Below are 15,666 nucleotides of genomic sequence, written 5' to 3'. Positions count from 1 at the left end.
ACAGACTGACCTGGGGAGGGAAGTACACTGTCACATTGGTAGGGATTTTGAGACTTTTCAGACATTTTTTAAGGAGACACCTGTCCCACGTCCTCAATTACTCCTAGGAGAGAATTCTGAAGCTCATATGCATCTATCAACACAGCAAAGACAGTCTCTGTGCCGACAGTTTCCTGGCTGCTTCCCTGGGGCAATGCCAAATGCCCACATTCGTGAGCAGACCCACGGGGACAGGCTGGCTTCTAGATGTACCACAGGCCATCTGCAAAGGTCTAGATGCCACCGTGGGGAGTTACACAGGGAGCTGGACCTGGGGAGGGGATGTGGATGAGATGAGGGGCCCAGGGGTGAGCAGAACCACAAGCACGGTGTCTGCAATGGTTTGGGGCTCCCTGGTGGGATCTCCACATGGTCAGTAGGACCCAGGTCAGTAGGCTCCTTGAGGAATTCTAGCCCTGGATGCTGTACTCCTGGCCTCTCCCCATCCCAGCCATGCAGGTGACCCCAGTGTCCTGGATAAGGGGAGAGAGAAGTGCGCTGGAAGATGAGGACGCCGCCCTTGCTCACATGCTCTTATTTTCCCCACAGGTAAAATCCTGTGCTGAGGGGTCTATCTTGGCACTAAGCAGGGCCACCTCAGGAGCAAAATGAGGCTACGCCTCTAACTCTCAGTGAGGCGTCCAGTCTTGAATCTTTGTGCCCTAGGAGCATGCTGTCATGTCTCTGCTAGACTCCTGGGCTGCTAAGTCGCTTCAGTCCTGTCCGACTCTGTGCGACCCCTTAGACGGCAGCCCACCAGGCTCCCCCGTCCCTGGGGTTCTCCAGGCAAAAACACTGGAGTGGGTTGCCATTTCCTTCTCCAGTGCATGAAAGTGAAAAGCGAAAGTGAAGTGGCTCAGTCGTGTCCGACTCTTAGTGACCCCATGGACTGCAGCCTACCAGGCTCCTCCGTCCATGGGGTTTTCCAGGCAAGAGTCCTGGAGTGGGGTGCCATTGCCTTCTCCTTGCTAGACTCCTGGACCCCCACAAAGATACCATCATTATCCACAAATGATGGTCAAAGTCTGTGTTTATATCAGGAGACATGGTGAGATTCCTGCCACCTTTCTGACCTCACTCTGTTATTACAGGTTTCTTCATTGTGGATCTTCTCCTCTTTTCTTGACTAATGTCTATCAATAGGTACATGTATTTGGTTATATACTTATCAAGAAGTCTAGAGGTACACTCATAGACACTTGTAAACAATAAAATTAAATAGGTCCTTTGGCAAAACAAGAATCTGATATAAACTTTTGGAGTGGATAATACAGCTGAGTCTTAGAAAATTATGAATACATGGGATTCCAGCCCAGTTTACTCACTGACAGGGATGCATCTGGGAGGAGGAGACCAGCCACTCTCTGTGCAGGTCATTGTGTTCTGATCATTTTGAAGACTGTAGCCTTCATAGCAGCGAACTCTTACAGTTTCACCCTGTAAATATTTTTCTTCAGGATGTTGGTTATGTCCATTTTCCAAATAATTGAAAATACATTGTCCTTAGGATCATAAAATTAATATGAAAGAAATACAGCATAAATTTGGGAAAATAGTACATTAAAGATTAACCTTATAGAATTTACATAAGAATGCATTAGTATTCAAATATAACATGTAACAATAAAAATGGAAGCTAGTACCACGTTTGTGGAAAATGAAAAAGATAACATTCCATATTATTTGTCTTTAGTTTTATGACTAAAATATGTATAAATGATGCAGATATTCTTGTAAAGTCTCTGTATCTCTCATACGATTTACATGAAAAGCATCTAGTAAAGGGAAGTTCTATTGGATTTTTTGCTCACAGAACTCATCCCGTGGCCTTACTGTTGTTACATAACACTTAACTGTACTCACTTGTCAACTTTGTCTCTTCACTCTTTCAAAGATTTTGCATATAAACTTAAAGAGGTTTACTTACTGAGGCATGGTTCTTCTGGAGACCATCCTTCTGCTGTGCAAGTCAGGTGGTCCCAGGAACGTTGTGAAGGAGGCACAAAATGATGATCACAGTTATAGACAAACTGTTGATTTACACGTGCTGGAAAGTATCCTCTGTATGAATAATATAGCCGTCCATGTTTTATTACTGGATAACTACAAGGTTTCCCTTGGAATAAAAAAAGTAGAAATAATGTTTTACCTCAGTATACAATTTGAATTAATATTTCGTCTATGAAATATATCCTTGTTCAATTAATTACACTCATTGCATTATGGTTTCTAGGGAAAAAAAGTTATAGAAAATTCAGATGATTGAAGTATGTAAGGAACTCCCTGCTAATGAAGATCAAATTATGTCTTGTGGGTCATATTATGTAAAATTTGTATGTGGATTCTCTTGGTAGGAAATTATATTAAATGAATTCTCCTTAAGTACAGAAGTCCCAACCTTGGTTGACTAGCATCTTAATCAAGAGATGAAAGTACAGATTGTATCTTGTGGCTCATCTGCTTTCTTTTTCTTTCTTCTCCATTCTCATCAGAAATCAGAATCCTGACATTTATTCTCATACCAAGTCAATGTAGGAATCAAACAGATTTTTTTTACAATTATCATTCATTAGTTTACTTTTCTGTTTATTGGAAATATGTGATATATAGAGAAAACCACAACAATTTTTCATTGATCAAATCACACAGAGTGACATTCTTATTTATCTATCAAACTGAACATTAAGATATCTTTTCCCTTGCTTGTCTAATCAGAGAAATGAACAATGAATAATTCTTAATATTTAAATGGTTAAGATGAAGGGAAACCCTTGTCACTTATGGTCTAATTTTAATTGGAGAATGATGTATTTTTCAGTAATTCTTACAAATATTTTAAATGAGGTATAACATAATTACATTTTATTGTTATTAGCATATATTGAGTAATTTTCATGTATATGCTTGCTATGTGAATTACAAAATTTGGTTCGTTGCATATCTTAATCCATTTCTTTAACAAAGACTTGTCAATTATACCGTCTCATGGCCTATAGTCTGCATCTCTCATCACTGCTAGATTTCCCCCACTTTTTTGAAGCTTTTCTACATTTTTTAGTTTGAAATGCTTACATAGTTTGATTCCTCTTAAGTAATACTCTAGGTTTCTGTCCACTACTTTTTGGAGATTAGAACATTGTCTCTTCATCCTTGAATTTTACAAATTTCATCATGTATGTTAAGATATGTGTATCTTTCAATAATTCTATGTTGGGCAAGTTTGAGTCTTTGTATTTGCAAGAACCAAGTGAAAAGAACTCAATTAGCTTTGTCATTATGTTGTAGAAGAGAGATTTGAGTTCTGATGATCTGATTTCAGAACTAGTACATTTATCATTTTGATGCATCATAGAATATGAATACAGTAAAATAATCCTCTGACACTCACTTCCAAAAGGTACACAAAGAGGGCATAATTAAAAGTAAGCATCATTACTATCACTGGCCTGAGCTATTTTCCTCCTCTCTTTTATTTGGGCACATGTGAATCTGTCTTTGTCTCTCTAACCAAATCATTTATTGAAGCACATATAATAGTCCACTATAGTTGGAATGGCATTGACTTTGTCAGGACTCAGAACAGCCTCATTCTTCTCTTACGCTCTATCAACCCAGGTTCAGGTCTCATGAGCAGGCTTGGCTGTCCATCATAATGTTGGCTCAGATTGATCTTAACATTGATGAAAAGTATTCACCAAGTTTTAAAGTGTTTCTAGTCTTTCTGTACCTCTGCAACTTACTCCAAAGATCCAGGCCCAGGATCTTATAGTTTTTAAATTTAAGTTTTAAATTTCATGTTATTAGGTCCAACCTCACACATGGGAGTCATTCTGAGGGATGAATCTGTCCTAATATAGGTTCACTATCACCGCTTGTGTATCATTCCAGATGCATCTCCTTTGCAGCATTAAACTAGCTGATGATACACAAGAGGAAAGGAACAGGCCTGAGAACAAAGTCCTGCATCTGATAATCAGCTCATGTAATGAAATTATGAATATTGATAAACTATTTAAATAGTTTCCTCATGTTGTCCACAAGAACTTCACAAGGTCCCTTGTGGGATAACCTTGTTGTGATATAAATAGAATTGGGTTGATCTACCATTTTTAAAGGGCTTCCCTATGGCTCATTGGTGAAGAATCCATCTGCAATGCAGCAGACACAGGAGATGCAGGTTTCATCTGTGGGTCAGAAAGATTCCCCTGGACAAGGAAATGGCAACCCACTGCAGTATTCTTGCCTGGAGAATTCCACAGACTGAGGATCCTGGTAGGCTATAGTCCAAAGGATCACAAAAGGTTGTACATGATTGAGCGACTAAGCACACAGCACCATTTTCATAAATCCATCTTAAACAAGATTAAATATTTTTCCTAAAATTCTTATGCAGATTAAAATCTGTTTCATACTGCTCATACCTTCATTTTAATGGAACTTATGCTTTGAAAATTCATTTTAAATGTATGCTTGGAATTACCATTAAGGTCACTGAACTGTTTTATATCATTACAGTTTTCTTTCATGGAGTAACTGGTTTAAGTATGCTGAAATTTTACAGTGTACTGTTAGAAAGAAGAAGATTGTTTAGAGGCAACTTAGAGGAAGTTGAGGAGTAAAGGAAGCATCCCCAGAAAATACTCTGTTCAGCTGACCTGATGTTTTTCTATATTTTACGGTTTTAGGAAAGTCCACAATGCCTTCCACAATCCTCTCTTCAAACAGAACCTAAGTACTCACCACTGAGTGTGCAGGACTTAGTGTCCATTTCTAAAGAATACACATGACTGACACACACTGTGTGACCAAGTCATACCTGGTGTGGAGGCTTCCTCCTCCCTCTCTGGGGTCACTGCCCCTGAGGAAAGGTAGCTGTCTCTCAAGTGATCTGCAGAGACGCCCAGCTGGTCAGGTACTGAGGCCTCCCCACAAAGCCAGGACAGTGAGCCAACTTGGAAGCAAAGCCTCCAGCCCAACTGAGCCTCCAGGTGACAGTGGCCCAGGTCAATATCCTGACTGCCACCCATGCACAGTGATTCAGAACCAGACAGTGAAGACCCTTCTTCATTCCTGACCCACAGGAGCTCTAAGAATATGGAGGGGTGTTGTCCTAAGCCAAAACGTTTTCTGGGAAACGTGTTAATTTGACTATGTATCCAATACAATGGCTTCCCAGTGAGCCCAAGTGGGAAAGAAGCCGCCTGCCAATGCAGGAGACATAGTACATGCAGGTTTCAATCCCTGAGTTGAGAAGAACACCTGGAAGAAGGCACTCCAGCATTCTTGCCTGGAAAATCCCATGGACAGCGAAGCCTGGTGGGCTACAGTCCATAGGGTGGCAAAGAGTCAGACATGACTGAGCAATTTAGCATGCATTCACGCAGGCATCTAAAACAATAGGTGCTATGTGATGTTATTTTTACTTAATGGCTTAGATCCAGTATTACAATTATTTTGCATGCTAATTCACTTCAGTCATGTCTCGTTCTTTGTGATCACCTGTGGACTATATCCTGCCAAGCTTCTCTGCCCATGGGATTCTCCAGCCAAGAACAGTGGAGTAGGTTGTTAGAGATTTATATATTCAAAAACACAGCCATATTTTATCTTTGAGTGGCAAAAATGTAAAGAGTTTTTAGTTTACAAAAATGTTTTTATTCCTTATTAGAATTGCCTACTTCAAGAAGCAAATAATGCCTCTAAAAGCCCCAAATTACCATACACAGTAGGGCGGATACTTGGATTTGCCCTACTGCGTAGGGCATGGTGCCCCACTGTTGTGTGTTTACGAGAAATAAATTTCACAATTAAGAAGAAGGTCAAGATATGAATGGAACATACAGGCACATCTCGGAACAGGTACCCAGCCATCTCTGGTACATGTTGCATCAGTTCCACGGATCTCAGGAAAAAAACCCTTTTTACACTCATAAGTGATTTTATCTTGACCTCTGTATTTGCTTAATTCAGGTCTGTACACACCGTTTGGAATACGAGGAGGATCACATGTTATTTCTGAAAAGACAAAAGGTATGTTCACAATATAGAAATCACATCCATTAAAATAACCAATTATATAAAAATACAAAAGTGGATGTTATTAATTTGTTCTTCGTACAGCACAAAAGTCAGTAAAATGAGCACAGCCTCATACCCCTCCTGCTGTATCACTTACATTTCCCTTCATTGTGTTTCTCATCTGATGTATCTGTACCCTCAGTACTCTTGAAATCTCTTTCTCCACAGTCAACACACTCTTCATGATATTCCACATCTGGCAAAGAATTCATGATGTATCACTTCAGCTATTCTTTCCACTTTCTGCGAGCTTCTCGGCTTCTGTATTTCTCACAAGTACTGCTGGAAAATATTCTCCTCCCTCCAGACACTTGTTGCAATAGCACACCCTGTCCTTTTGAAGTAGACTTAAATACAGGGATTGCATAGGGCAATGAAATGAATGTGGAAGTAATGTTTTCCTTTAGGGAGGGAGGGAGTTGAAAAAGTCATTGAATTTTCATGTTCTCTTTCCCACAGCTACAGTGATTAAAGAAGAACATGGAAGGTCATATCTCCATTCCCTGATTCTGACAATTAAAATAAGGAGGAGGGTCCCTCCCGATCTATGTTTTCTGGGAAATTTGTTAATTAAGACTATATATCTAATACAATGGGCTTCCCAGTTGGCACAAGTGGTAAGGAATCTACCTGCCAAGGCAAGAGACATAGCAGATGCAGGTTCCAATGAAGGCTGGAAGTGAGCATACATAGAAAATAAACTTTAGTTTTTTAAGCCACTAAGATTTTGGAATACATTATTTTTATTGTAATAAAATAACCTAATCCAGGTTTCAAAACTCCTCTTTCACATAAAGACTCAGGTAAAAGGTGTCTATCGTAAATACTGAGCTCCACCATTGTAGGGAAGAAGAGGACATCAGTCAGTTCAGTCCCTCAGTTGTGTCCAACTCTTTGCAACCCCATGAACTGCAGCACACCAGGCCTTCCTGTTCATCACCAACTCCCAGAGTTCACTCAAACTCACGTCCATCGAGTCAGGGATGCCATCCAAGCATCTCATCCTCTGTTGTCCCCTATTCCTCCTTCCCCCAATCCCTCCCAGCATCACAGTCTTTTCCAATGAGTCAACTCTTCCCATGAGGTGGCCAAAGTACTGGACTTTCAGCTTTAGCATCATTCCTTCCAAAGAACACCCAGGACTGATCTCCTTCAGAATGGACTGGTTGGATCTCCTTGCAGTCCAAGGGACTCTCAAGAGTCTTATCCAACACCACAGTTCAAAAGCATCAATTCTTCGGCGCTCAGCTTTCTTCACAGTACAACTCTCACATCCATACATGACTACTAGAAAACCATAGCCTTGACTAGATGAACTTTTGTTGGTAAAGTAATGTCACTGCTTTTGAATATGCTATATAGGTTGGTCATAATTTTCCTTCCAAGGAGTAAGCGTCTTCTAATTTCATGGCTGCAATCACCATCTGCAGTGATTTTGGAGCCCAAAAAAATAAAGTCCGACACTGTTTCCACTGTTTCCCCATATATTTGCCATGAAGTGATGGGACCAGAAGCCATGGTCTTTGTTTTCTGAATGTTGAGCTTTAAGTCTACTTTTTCACGCTCCTCTTTCACTTTCATCAAGAGGCTTTTTAGTTCCTCTTCACTTTCTGCCATAAGGGTGGTGTCATCTGCATATCTGGGGTTATTGATAATTCTCCTGGCAATCTTGATTCCAGCTTGTGTTTCTTCCAGCCCAGCGTTTCTCATGATGTACTCTGCATATAAGTTAAATAAGCAGGGTGACAATATACTGCCTTGACGTACTCCTTTTCCTATTTGGAACCAGTCTGTTGTTCCATGTCCAGTTCTAACTGTTGCTTCCTGACCTGCATAGGTTTCTCAAGAGGCAGGTCAGGTGGTCTGGTATTCCCATCTCTTTCAGAATTTTCCACAGTTTATTGTGATCCACACAGTCAAAGGCTTTGGCATAGTCAATAAAGCAGAAATAGATGTTTTTCTGGAACTCTCTTGCTTTTTCCATGATCCAGCGGAGGTTGGCAATTTGATCTCTGGTTCCTCTGCCTTTTCTAAAACCAGCTTGAACATCTGGAAGTTCACAGTTCACATATTGCTGAAGCCTGGCTTGGAGAGTTTTGAGCCTTACTTTACTAGCATGTGAGATGAGTGCAATTGTGTGGTAGTTTGAGCATTCTTTGGCATTGCCTTTCTTTGGGATTAGAATGAAAACATCTTTTCCAGTCCTGTGGCCACTGCTGAGTTTTCCATATTTGCTGGCATAGTGAGTGCAGCACTTTCACAGCATCATCTTTCAGGATTTAAAATAGCTCAACTGGAATTCCTTCACCTCCACTAGCTTTGTTCATAGTGATGCTTTCTAAGGCCCACTTGACTTCACATTCCAGGGTGTCTGGCTCTAGGTGAGTGATCACACCATCATGATTATCTTGGTCGTGAAGATCTTTTTTGTATAGTTTTTCTGTGTGTTCTTGCCACCTCTTCTTTCCACTTCTGTTAGGTCCATACCACTTCTGTCCTTTATCAAGGCCATTTTGCCTGAAATGTTCCCTTGGTATCTCTAATTTTCTTGAAGAGATCGCCAGTCTTTCCCATTCTGTTGTTTTCCTCTATTTCTTTGCATTGATCACTGAGGAAGGCTTTCTTATCTCTCCTTGCTCTTCTTTGGAACTCTGCATTCAGATGCTTTATCTTTCCTTTTCTCCTTTGCTTTTCGCTTCTCTTCTTTCCACGGTTATTTCTAAGGCCTCCCCAAACAGCCATTTTGCTTTTTTGAATTTCTTTTCCATGGGGATGGTCCTGATCCCTGTCTCCTGTACAATGTCATGAAACTCAGTCCATAGTTCATCAGGCACTCTATCAGATCTAGTCCCTTAAATCTATTTCTCACTTCCACTGTATAATCATAAGGGATTTGATTTCAGTCATACCTTAATGGTCTAGTGGTTTTCCCTACTTTCTTCAATTTAAGTCTGAATTTGGCAATAAGGAGTTCATGATCTGAGCCACAGTGAATTTAAATTCTCATTTAAATCTTGTTGCTGATTTATTTAGTTGGGGGATAAATTAGTCTTCTTGAAATAAATAATGTCTAGTAACTTCATCAGCTATATATATAAAACTGAATACTGAAGTAGTTTCATTGTGATTTATGTAAAACAGCCTATTCATATATATCCTGGTTTTCCATATATTTTGCTTTATTTTAGATTAATGTTATATAAAGAAGATGCTTGTTGTAACTTAAGCATTTTATATATTATAGTATTTTGAATGAATCTGAACATCAATTTCTAGAGCTGTGGGAAATTACATCAAAAGGATGTTTACCCATTTGGTATTACTAAATATTTATGTTGCCTCCTGTCCTTCATTTGTAGAAAGCTAGAAAACATCATGTACTTAATGCCTTTCTTTTTTTTTCAACTTTTTCTAGGCTTGGTTTTTATTTTTATTTTTCTTAATTTTTATTGGTGTTTATTTGCTTAACAGTGCTGTGTTAGTTTCTACTGTACAGCACAGTTAATGAACTATATGTATACACATATCCCTTCTTTTTGGATTTCCTTTCCGTTTGTGTCTCCACAGAGCACTGAGTTCCCTGCGCTATACAGTAGGTTCTCATTGATTTTCTATTTTATACATAGTATCAATAATATCTCTATATATGTCAATCCCAGGCTTACAATTCATCCCACTCCCCCTTCCCCCTTGGTATCCATACGTTTGTTCTCTACATCTGTGTCTCTGTTTCACCTTTGTAAATAAGATCATCTCTACCAATTTTTTCAGATTCTACATATATGTGTTAATACACAATAGTTGATTTTCTTTCTGACTTACTTCACTCCATATGACAGTGCATAGGCCTCTTCTACATATATCATTTTTTAAAAGCTTTTTATAAAAATTTTCAAACATAAAAGTAGCAAAAATATGTGATCTCAATTCCAAATCATTTAACCTTGCTTTAAAAAAATAATAATTAGCAATACATAATGAACTTTTCTCATATCATTCAATATTCTTATACCAAATAATGTTTCCAGTTGTACTGCTGAGGCACTTAATGAGTATTCTGCTGCTGCCAAGGTGCTTCAGCGGTGTCCGACTCTCTGCATCCCCATAGACGGCAGCCCACCAGGCTCCGCCTTCCCTGGGATTCTCCAGGCAAGAACACTGGAGTGGGTTGCCATTTCCTTCTCCAAATAAGTGTTCTAACACTTGCATATATTGGGAAAGTAAAAACCAATATATTCAAGAAGAATATATGTGTTTTTTGAGGGAAAACATTCTCATGGAAATAATTTACATAGAAATAACTACGGAATTTTTTTTAAATATGAAGGAATTGTATCACAGATATTACATTCAACTTGCATGAACTCATGTAGTTCTGCTATGTAATTAAAATACCATATTTTTTAAAAATTAGGGCAAATTTGATACATAATTTCAGTGAATGATCTGTAAAAATTATATATATTTATTTCTTGATAATAGAGTAATTATTAACAAAATACTTTATCAAAGAAATTAATTTAACTCGTTGTATTGCATCTCCAAAAAGCAACTGACCAGCTCTTGTGATTGCCATCCCTTCAAGTTTTGTCAAAAACAAACAAACAAACAAAAGCTGGCCATCATCTTTCACACTGTCTTCTCTCAAACAATTTCCACTGGGATTCCAGCAACAGCGACTAAATTCCCAGATTCTATTCTCCCTTGATCTCAGTCATTTCTTTCCTGTGTGCAACTTAATGATATTTTTCCTGTCACTTCACTATTCCACTTAAAATGCTGCACTGATTCCCAAACTAGTCTTCATAAAAGCCTAAACCTTCAGCATGGTGTGTGCCACCCCTCAGAACTTTGGACTGCCCATATTCACTCCATCACTGACTTCTTCTTTGCCTGCATCCTATGTTATGGCCCCTGAAAACCATGGGAACAAGGGACTTCATGCTCAAAGAGGCCTCAAAGCCACTGCCCCTTCCTCTCCATCTGACTGGTTTGCGTTTCCCTGCCTCAATTCATCTAAAGATTCTCATTCTTCCTTTTAGACATGTTTTGCATCATACCACCTACAAAGTCACTTCCATTTTGCTTGTTATGAGAAAATGGTTTACTAAACATGAGTCCCTTCACCATTTGCTCTTCCTGACAACCAACATTTAGTAATGTTACCTGTGTTCACTACCAGGAAAATATATCGCAAATCTATCCTCTGCTCTACATCACTTCAGCCAAGAATTTATCTAATCACACTTTTTCACCCTGTGTGGCTTCTTGAGTCTTCTCTTGTCCATCATAAGCACAGCATACTAAAAAAGTACAAACAGCCTTCAAAAATCCAAATAAAATGATATCATTCCTTTTCTTAAAATTCCCTATGACTTTTCAACAATCATAAAATCAATCCAAGTGTTAATATGCCTTGAAATATCCTAGATCATCTTTCCTTTGCCTCATAGCTTCAGCTCATAAAATCCTCTCTCACTGAGTAGAATCCACCCACCTTATTATTTTCCAAATAATAATAATAATAAAATAAATAAAAGAAAAACAGAAAAAAAGGAAAATTCAGATGATTGATGTATGAAAAGAGGTCTTGATATTGAAGGCCAAATTATGTCTTGTGAGTCATATCAGATAAAATTTGTATGTGGATTCTCTTGGTAGAAAACTATAGAGACTTATTAAATGAATTCTCCTTAAGTGCAGAAGTGCTAACAGTGGTTGACTAAATTAGCATCTTAGTCAAGAGATGAAAATACAGATTTTATCTTGTGGCTCAACTGACTTCTTTTTCTTTCTTTTCCATTCTCATCAGAAACCAAAATCCTGACACTTCTTCTCACACCAAGTCAATGTAGAAAGAAAACCATTTTTTTGTTTTTGTTTTTTTGCCAATTAACATTCATTATTAATTTTCTGTTTATTGGAAACGAGATATTTATCAGTTCGGTTCAGTTCAGTTCAGTATCTCAGTTCAGTTCAGTATCTCGACTCTTTGCGACCCCATGAATTGCAGCACACCAGGCCTCCCTGTCCATCACCAACTCCCAGAGTTCACTAAAACTCATATCCATCGAGACTCTCTATATATATCGAGTCAGTGATGCCATCCAGCCATCTCCTCCTCTGTCATCCCCTTCCCTCATGCCCCCAATCCCTCCCAGCATCAGAATCTTTTCCAATGAGTCAACTCTTCCCATGAGGTGGCCAAAGTACTGGAGTTTCAGCTTTAGCATCATTCCTTCCAAAGAACACCGAAAACTGATCTCCTTTAGAATGGACTGGTGGGATCTCCTTGCAGTCCAAGGGACTCTCAAGAGTCTTCTCCAACACCACAGTTCAAAAGCATCAATTCTTTGGAGCTCAGCTTTCTTCACAGTCCAACTCTCACATCCATACATGACTACTGGAAAAACCCTTAAACCACAATAATTTTCATGGATCTAATCACACAGGAAAGTAACATTATCATTTATCACTCAAACTAGATATTAGGCATCTTTTTCCTTGCTTGTCTAATCGGAGAAATGAACAATCAATAATTCTTAATTTCCAAATGGTTAAGATTAAGGGAAACCCTTGAATGCTTGTGTCTAATTTTAATTGGAGAATGATGTATTTTCCAGGATTTCTTACAAATATTTTAAATGAGGTATAACATAATTACAATTTATTTTACTATATTTTGAGTAATTTTCACATATATGCTTACTAAGTGAATTATAAACTTTGAATCTTTGCATATCTTAATCCTTTTAACAAAGACTTGTCTTTATACAATCTCATGGCCTATAGTCTGCATCTATCATCACTAATAGATTTCCCACACTTTTTTGAAGCTTCTCTACATTTTTTCAGTGTGAAATGCTTATTTAGTTTGATTCCTCTTAAGTAACAGTCTAGGTTTATTCCCATTACTTTATGGAGATTAGAATAATTTCTCTTCATCCTTGAATTTTACAAATTTCACCATGTATGTCAAGATATGTGTATTTAACAATAATACCATGTTGGGTAAGCTTGAGTGTCCGTATTTGCAGGAGTCAAGTGAAAAGGACTCAACTAACTTTGTTATTACATTGTGGAGAGATTTGAGTCCTGATTATCTGAGTTCAGATCTCATACATTTATTCACCTCCTTTTGATTGTTCATAGGACATGAATACAGTAAAATAATCCACTGAGACTCACTTACAAAAGGTAAACAAAGAGGGCATAATTAATAATAAATATCATTACTATCACTGGCCTGAGCTATTTTCCTCCTTTCTTTTATTTGGTCACATGTGAATCTGTATTTGTCTCTCTCACCAGATCATTTATTGAAGCACATACAATAGCCCACTATGGTCAGAGTGGCACTGACTGTGTCAGGACTCAGAACAACCTCATTCTCCTCTTACACTTCTACCAATACAAGTTCTGGTCTCATGAGCAGGCTTGGCTGTCCATCATAGTGTTGGCTCAAATTGATCTCAAAATTGATGAAAAGTATTCACTAAATTTTAAAAGTGTTTCTAGTCTTTCTGTAGTTGTGCTGCTTATTCCTATGATCCAGGCCCAGCATCTTATAATTATCACAGCTAAATATCCCGTTATTGAGTCCAACCTCACACATGGGCATCTTTCTGAGTGATGAACCTGTCCTAATGCGGGTTCACTTTCAGTACCTCAGTATCATTCCAGGCACATCTCCTCTGCTCCATTAAACTGGTTGTTGATACAAAACATCAATGGAGCAGGCCTGAGAACAAAATCCTGCATCTGATAATCAGCTTATTTAATGAAATTATGAATATCTGATAAGCTATTTAACTGGCCAATTTCCTCATCTTGTCTACCAGAACTTTACAAGGTCCCTTGTGGGATAACTTTGCTGTGATATAAATACATTTGGGTTGATCTGCCATTTTCATAGGCTTCCCCTATGGCTCAGTGGGTAAAGAATCTACCTGTAATGCAGAAGACAAGGGAGCTGTAAGTTTGATCCCTGGGTCACTCATATTCCCTTGCAGAAGGAAGTGGCAACCCACTCCAGTAATCTTGCCTGGAGAATTCCATGGGCAGAGGAGCCTGGAGGGCTAGAATCCAAAGGGTCGCAAAGAGTTGGACATGATTGAGGGACTAAGCACGCAGCACCATTTTCATAAATCTATCTTAAACAAGATTAAATATCTTTAGTATAATTCTTATGTGGATTGAAATCTGTTTAATACTGCTAACACCTTCATTTTAAAAGAAATTAAAAAAGAAATTATGCTTTCTGTGGAGGCTTCCTCCTTTCTGTCTGGGGTCACTGGCTCTGAGGAAAGCTAGCTGTCTCTCAAGCAAGATGTGGTGAAGCCCAATGGTCAGGTGCTGAAGCCTCCCCCAAAAGCCAGAGGAGTGGGCCAACTTGCAAGCAAATCTTCCAGCCAAGCTGAGCGTCCAGGCGACAGCAGCCCAGGTCATTACCCAGTTGCCCCCTAAACAGAGTGACGCATAAGTAGCCAACGAAGCCTTTTCCTTATTCCTGACTCACAGGAGCTCTAAGAATATGGAGGTGCATTGTCTTAGGCCAATATGTTCTCTGGAAAATTTGTTAATTAGGATTATGTATCTAACACAATGGACATCCCAGTTGGTGCTAGTGGTAAAGAAGGAACCCGCCTGCCAATGCAGGAGACATAGTACAGGCAGGTTTGATCCTTGTGTTTGGATGATCCCCTGGAGGAGGGCATGGCAACCCACTCCAGTATTCTTGCCTGTAAAATCCCATGGACAGAGAAGCCTGGTGGCCTACAGTAGATGGGGAGGCAAAGAATCAGACATGACTGAAGCAACTTAGCATGCAGGCATGCGTGCATCTACAACAATAGGTGTTAAGTGATGTGAGTTTTACTTAATGGCTTGAATCTGATATTACAATTATTTTGCATGCTAAAAATTTCATAAGTGCATCCATAAATTATGAAAAAAAACTTTGCTCAAATATTCAAACATTTAGCTTTAAGACCACTTTTGGAAAGAGTTCAGCTGTTAATGAGAAGACAAGTGTTGCACTGGAATATCTGGTGAAGATTTCTCAGTTTCACATTTCTCTTTCGTATTGTATAATCTTTCTTCTCTTGTTTGGAAATATGTCTGTAGTCTTATTCTAGTTGATTAATAAACCATTATTCATATACCTGAGAATCAGGAGAAACAATGTATGTCTGCCTGCTCCTCAGCAAGAATAATGAAGATGCAGCCTTTCTTTTAAGTGATCTGGGGCCTGAGCTGCTCTTAATTGTAACACTAATGACTGGACAGGGAGCTTTATTGTGCTGTAAATGTTGTTGATGAAGAAAATTGCCTAATGGACTAAAGTAACATGCAACAAATTATGAGACGAATAATGCAGAGTGATGCATATTCTATTCACACCTTGAATTTCACGAGGTATCATAAAACTCATTAGAGTTTTCATTTACAAAAACTTGAAGACAAATAGATTATTAAAGAAAATGAAAGACAAAAACATTGTAATGAAGAACATATATGTTTTATATTTTGGAGTAAAATCTTTGTTTT

General features: G+C 38.6%; 1 pseudogene across 1 annotated transcript in view; it reads right to left on the bottom strand.

Annotated features, from left to right (window-relative positions):
* The window catches only part of LOC147357046 (complement factor H-like), a 251,450-nt pseudogene extending 238,327 nt beyond the window's left edge, over positions 1-13,123 (bottom strand). The window contains exons 1-5 of the transcript XR_015142900.1: positions 13,085-13,123; positions 6,446-6,464; positions 5,881-6,054; positions 1,967-2,155; positions 1,365-1,541 (exon numbers count right to left, since the gene is read on the bottom strand). The product of XR_015142900.1 is annotated as a complement factor H-like (transcript). The remainder of the gene's footprint in view (positions 1-1,364; positions 1,542-1,966; positions 2,156-5,880; positions 6,055-6,445; positions 6,465-13,084) is intronic.
* Between the last annotated feature and the right edge of the window lie 2,543 nt (positions 13,124-15,666).

Source organism: Bos grunniens, chromosome 16 (genome assembly GCF_055505025.1).
Source record: "Bos grunniens cultivar Pamir isolate PY7600 chromosome 16, Bosgru_T2T1.0, whole genome shotgun sequence".
In the NCBI taxonomy this organism is placed as follows: domain Eukaryota; kingdom Metazoa; phylum Chordata; class Mammalia; order Artiodactyla; family Bovidae; genus Bos; species Bos grunniens.
This window is presented reverse-complemented; position numbering and strand designations above follow the sequence as displayed.